The sequence below is a fragment of the Lygodium microphyllum genome, chromosome 1 (genome assembly GCF_053477565.2).
Source record: "Lygodium microphyllum isolate KBCC chromosome 1, Lygodium_microphyllum_v1.1.10, whole genome shotgun sequence".
NCBI lineage: Eukaryota > Viridiplantae > Streptophyta > Polypodiopsida > Schizaeales > Lygodiaceae > Lygodium > Lygodium microphyllum.
Window position 1 is genome coordinate 12,133,937 of NC_141135.1, and position 6,695 is coordinate 12,140,631.

Sequence of the window (6,695 nt, forward strand, 5' to 3'; positions counted from 1 at the left end):
TTGTATTTTGACAGATCTTCTAGAGGACCTGCTAAGCATACAAGTACTGGTGTGGTCATTAGAGATTCCCAACATAGATTTGTTATGAAAATGGGAGCATATCTTGGCATTTCTTTTATGAATAATATAGCAAAAAAGAAGGCCTTAATCATGGGACTGAATGCAGCCAGTCATGGTGGTATTAGTGATCAATCAATTGAATGGGACCTATAGTATGAGGGATCCTATTCTATGGATGTACCACTGTGTAGCCTTGGATATGATACATCTTTTTGAGGTAATGACTTTCCAGTGTATTCCTCGACAATGGAATCACTTTTTGTAGATTCCCTAGCCAATTATGCTTTTTCTAAGGAGATATTTTTCAATTGTGATCCTACGAAACTCTTACTACCTCCTAATATCAGATCAAGGCTACTTTGGGGATCTCTTTCTGACACATCCTATTTTGGCTATCACTGGTTAGTATGGATTATGAGTCATGTGGCAGTTGATCATCTTTTTATTCTATCATGGACGCATAGGATTGTTTCGCCATATTGATCAAACACCCCTTGCTATTTATGTAGGGGTTAACCAATAACCTGATGCACTTAGTGTAAGGCCACAGGAGCCCTCAACCTTGGTTGTTTCTATGCTTCAGTAGAGTTATGACAAAACCTAGGGTTTATTTTAGCAGTATGCTATTGAATGGTCATTTCATGAATTATTTCGTTTGGCCAAGAGGGCTAGTTATTTTGTAATGAAGTATTATATTTTGTTAGGCCAAGAGGGCCATGTGTCTATCTAGTGCGGGTGCAGTTAATGGTTTTGTTTTGTGTTGTGCTATACATACTCATTATAGAACCTAGGTGAGCCTTTTGTTGCACAAAAGCTTCTTGTGGCCAAGTCTAGGTGATATTTTTCATTTACGAGTACTTTCTCTCTATATTATATGTGTTTATGTACTTGTGGGATATTTTCCTTTTGTTGGGAACAAGCAAGCACGGCATGAAGTCCGAGGGTTAGGTTAGGTGTGTCTGAGGGAGGTATAAGAAGTTGTCCACCTCCTATCAAGACATTGTCAAGCATTCTACGAACTATTTTAGAAGTTAGTCCTATATAGTGACCCTGTTCTACTAGCTGCTGGCAATAGTTTCTAGGAGCTTTTGTTAGTAATGAGGTAGTTAGAGAAGCCTGCTAAAATAAAAAGAGGAAACTTTTTTTAATATACTTGAAATATAAAAATATGGAGGTGTATAAAAAGAGGTTCTAACCCCTCAAATAGAAAAGGAAAAGAAGAAAACTCTTAAGAGCAGATAAGCATTGCCTCACGAGGGCCTAGTAGGTTATTGGGGACAAGTTAGATCACTCTAGGCCGATGCCTTGTCTTCCTAGGGGTGGCATCTAGCTGGAAAATATATTAAGGAAGGTTGAAGCAAAACTCAAAGTGACCACAAGAGATAAAGATTTAAGTGTCACCTCACAAGGACTTTGGTAGGTTCTTGGATACCAAGTCAAGACCTGAGGCTGATGCCCCATTCTCCTTGAGTCACTACACTCAACTCTCTCCTTTTTACACGCCAAGTATGAAAACTTGAAGAAAAAATATCATAAAATGAAAATATATGCTAACCATGCTATAAAATTCCTCACCTAGTAGGAGTTCCTAGTCCAGTTGTCCTAAGTTAGATAGGAAGTTGGTATGTTGGAGCAATTGGTTACGAGTCGCTCTAGATTTCTATCAAATTATGCTTGGCCTATCCCTTGTGGGTTTCATGCCTTGATTTTTGTCAAGGGGTAGGGTCAGAGCTATGTTTGTGCCTTGTGTATTTTGTTATATGGCAGCTTGATTATTTATTGCAACACTAGTAACATGAAAAAAGTGGAAAAATAGAAAAATCACAGAAGTAGGAAAAGGTGTAGGGCAGGCATGGAGAAGGCGCCCAAAAGAATAATAAGTCCGAAAAAAAATACAAAAGCATGGGAACAACCACCAAAATTCCAAGGCGCAGCCGTCAAAGTCTGGAGGAGTTAAAAGCAAGAAAGCGCACCTTTAAATGCAAAGGCACTCTCAAATCCTTGTAAAAGAGCGCCAGGCTCCCTCCTATGCAAATTGTAAACTTAGAAGGGTGGTAGGACTAGCTAGGAAGTGAAAGAATGGAGAAAAAGGGCCTAGGCCATGGCCAGCCATGTAAAAATTGAGGATGACTGCGTGTGGAAAGTAGGGCATGTATATAAACTTGAAAAGTGAATGAGAAGCTCATTCTTGTGTGTGGCAAAAAGCTTCTTCTTCTTCTTGCCTTCTTACTTCTTGTGCTTGAGAGAAGGAGTGAGTGAGTGTGTGAGAGTGAGGGGCCGAGGAGAAGAAGCTCCCCATCTCCTCTCTTCATCTTCTTCTCTTCTCTACTCTTCTCTTGTCTCGTGCGGCTATGGAGGATGGAGCTTGTTGGAGAGGGATTGAGGTTGCTTGAGCTTGCCTCAAGGATCGTGGAGCTACCGGCGTGCACGGGAGAGGAGGGTACTTGATCGGGTATCAAGGTAAGCTCACTACACCCCATAGGTAGGGAGGGTGCATCGGCTATGTGAGAGATAGCCATGGTCGCTTGGCTTGAAATGCTTGACCAATAAGCGGTCTGTACGTCTCGGGGGTTGAGCCTGTAGCTCCCTTCATTTTGGTTCTATTGCTAGGACTGATAGAATCGAGCCTTAAGTGCCCCACGCTTTGAATTGAGCATAAAGGTACGGTTTTCAGCCCGAATCGATGCTTGAGATAGATAGGAGATTTAGGTGGTTTGATCTTCGGAACAAGTAAGTATTTTGGATTGTTGTTAAGTAGGCAAGTAGATAAATCAACCTCAGCCCACTGTTTTTTATTTTTGCTGCTGAAAATAGGTTTAAAACTGGGAGAAAGGGGCATAAAATCTAAATCTTGAGTAGATGGATGCAAGTAGATGGGTGCAAGAGGGGCAACCATAAGGTTGAAGGAGACTTGACCAGGGCAATAAGAGGCTCAAAAGGCCAGGGGAGGCCTCATTTTGTAGTTAGGCATATCGAGAGAGAGATAGCTTGAGAGAGTGTGTGTGAGTGTAGGTATATAAGGGGTTCAATGTGGTTGTTTTGCTGTCGCCCAGCCATTCCAGGTATTCCTTGACCTTCTCCGAGTTGTGCTTGTTTGATCTGGAGAGTTGGAGCTTATACCAGGACCCCCACGCATAGCATTTGTCACTCCTATCCTCACAACTGTGTCACGACAAACGCACTCGGACCAGGCTGCAGGTGTCCGATTCCCAGAATTAGACACTCTGACTGTCCGACTCTCGGAGTTAGACCGTTCGACTCTACCAGTCAGACCACCTGTGGTCAAATCAGACAACTCATCCGATCGGATGCACCACCTTAGACTCGGACCACTTGGTCCGAATGGACCAAGTACATGATTGGACCATCCGACTCTGCCAACAATCGGACCCTGCCACACATGGCAGCAAGACCCATTTTTAGACTCAGACCCACCCGTCCAATCGAACTGCCGTCAAATAGTTGGACCAACTCCAATCGGACCAAAACTAGGATCGGACCACCCGGTCCGATTAGACAGCCCGACTTGGATAGTCGAACCACCCGGTCCGATTAGATAGCCCGACTTGGATAGTCGGACCACCCAAAATCAGACGGTCTGATTCTAGGAATCGGACCACTAGGGCAAAACATTTTAAACTGGTAAGTGAGCCACCTCCTCAGGCCAAGGCCACTCCGAACACATCCCCAAACATCCCTGAGTACCTGACCCATCTCTCAAAAGCCAAAAATTGAAGAAACCACACCTGGGCAGCCTAGAGTCAACCTTTAGTAGCAGGACATAGAATAGATGAGACTTAGAGCTGAAACTGACCCTCAAATTCCAATCCATCATTGAGGGGGTGTAGAGTGTGCAGCATAGACCCTGGACAATACAAGAGAATAGCCAAGAAATGTGCTTCATATTAGGCTATGAACAAAAGGGGGAAAAGCGGGAACTGCATTGTTCATTTTGCATTCGCACCCCACACTGATTTCATCATTTAAAGTACACTAAAAGGGAGAAAGCCTGATTTGGCACTGTGCACTAGAAAGCACTAAGTATAAGCGTGAATAAAATTGACAACTGCTTTCAATAACAAGGAACTCACATAGAATCATAATAATTCAAAAAGAACCCACCAGTAGGAGCAGACCCTAAGACATAGCTGGGTGCCACAGAGCCTCGTTAATAGGACCTTGAAGACCCCAAAGAGTTCGAAAACGACATGATTGAGGACAAGTCACTATCCGAGCTGATTGGACTGATCAACAACTGGGTGGAGTGAGGCTACAGAAATATCAGGAGCAAATGCGGACCAAGAGGATGAACAGCTAGACTTGGAATTTAATTGCAATATATGGTCAACCAATATGTGACCAGACAAGGACTATGATCCACGGCAAACCGATCGAATGAGCCTTGAGGAAGAGAGGAAGGCAGCTAGGAAAGCGCTACAGAGCATCACGGCGTATAACTGTGAGCAAAGGATGAGGAAATTGCGGCAAGACTTAGAGATGCACGAGACAATATGTATTTTAGCCTTAGCTGGTAAGGCCACGATAGGGCCGAACGCAGAGAGCGAGAGGGAGCTAGAGGCAGACCTGACGCAAAAGAGCTTGTCACCAAGCAGCTCATAGACAATACAATTGCAGAATAGAGTGCAACTATGCTAGCCACCTCTTTGCTCACACGCTTAGGAGTCACATAGGGGGTGAAGAGCCACAACAAGATACCTGCAGTGGCCAAGCAATTGGACAAGTACCAGCCCAGCAATGACCCCTGTAGCTTCGTGGAGCAATTCAAGTAGGTTTGCAAAGCCAATGGTCTCACGGACCTCGCCCAATGCTCGTAGGCTTTCAGGCTTTGCTTGGGTGATAAGGGAAGGACGTGGTACACCAGCCTAGATGCAGCAGAGAGAATGAACTTCAATCGCCTGAAGGATCTCTTCATCAAGAGATTTTCAAAGAAAGGGTATTCGGACAACCTCATAGTCTGGTTGATGAATGTCAGTCAGAAGGACAAAGAGGACATTAAAGACTACATCACTCATGTACATACCTTGTTTAAGAGAATCCCTACCAACGAACGACCTAACGAGAGAGTGGTCTCTACCGTTTTTATAAACAGATTCTGCAATGAGGAACTTTACAAGGCACTTGCAAGCAACTCGAGCTTGCAAAGAGATGTGCTCACTAGGGTTTTGGTAGATGACTAGCTTAGGGAGAGAAGCGCTAGAAGCTCAAATTGAGATGGCTCTAGCCAAAGAACCACAGAGAAAGCCACAACCTATAGCAAGAGATCATCCCCTAACATGCAAGATAAGAGCAAGAGCACAACACAAGACCAAGAGCTAGCCGAAGTCAGGATAGAGCTAGCACGGTTGCAGGAGTTGGTAAAGAGACCCACTAGACCGCATGTCCAGTGTGCGCACTGTGGAGGCAACCACATCCCTGCCAAGTGCCAGAATCCAAGATCCAGGACTTGTGCAAATTGCGGAAGGTTTGGCCATGACACAATGCATTTTCCATTGCCAAGAACATTTCCTTACCCACAGCATTGTCGATTGCCAAGAAGGTTTCCTTATGCATAGCAGTACAACTCACCATACTACAGGAATAGGCCACCTAACTTCTTTGGAGGAGGAGCCCCATTGGCCCTTCCAACACCTAATGATGCAAACTTCTTCGAAGGAGGATCCCCATTGGCCCTTCCAACACCTAATGATGCAAACTGGCCGTTCCTAGATTAGAGATCAATCCCATGAGCATACCTAGACCCCCTAGACCCTTTGTGGCATATCCATCGAGTGACTCTCCCATACACTACATGGAAGAGCCCAATGATGAGGAGTCATATGTAAACCCTTACATCTCGTATGATGAAGAGGGTAATCTGGTCCTCATGGACTATCAACCAGTGTCGGTGATGGCATTAGGAAGGGGAAGAGGCAGAAGTTTTTCAGGGCCAACCCAAGACCTAGTCACATGTTGGACTTGTGGTCACCCTGGTCACATATCAACATGATACCGAGAAAAAGAGTAGGCTAATAGGGAGAGAGCTGATCTCAGGTGTGCCGAGTGCGGCATCACCCATCTCTTCATGGAATGCCCTAGACAAAATCCATCCTTGAGCTCAGGCAATGTACCATCAGTACCTTTGGGGATGTTTGGCATTGAGACATTCGACAATGAGGATACACCCATCTCGCTGCATGTCATGAAACATGCACAAACATGGCAGGCCAGCATATCATTGCCTGGGCCTAGCAACCTAGACGCTGCCTCAATAGGGAACAAGAGTCATAGTAGGCAGAGAAAGAAGAAAATCGATGCTAAGATCACTCTCAAAACTAACAGAGAGACGATACTAGTGAGTGGTAGAAAGGTAATTGATGCTGAGGCTGAAACCACCGCTCCGAAAACAGTAGAGAAAGGGAGTACTAAGGTAGGGGAGTACCCCCGCCCGAAGCACCAATTAGAAGCAATTGAAAAGGTCAAGAAGTGGGTAAAGGAAGACCAAGAGGACCTGAAGGATGCTGAGGCCATCATAGAAGACGGAACTGAGGACTTCTCTAGTGTGAGCACCCTAGTCTCACCCTCTCGACCAAGGTCAAGAGATGCACATATGCCACAGGTAGCACCATCCCCAGGAG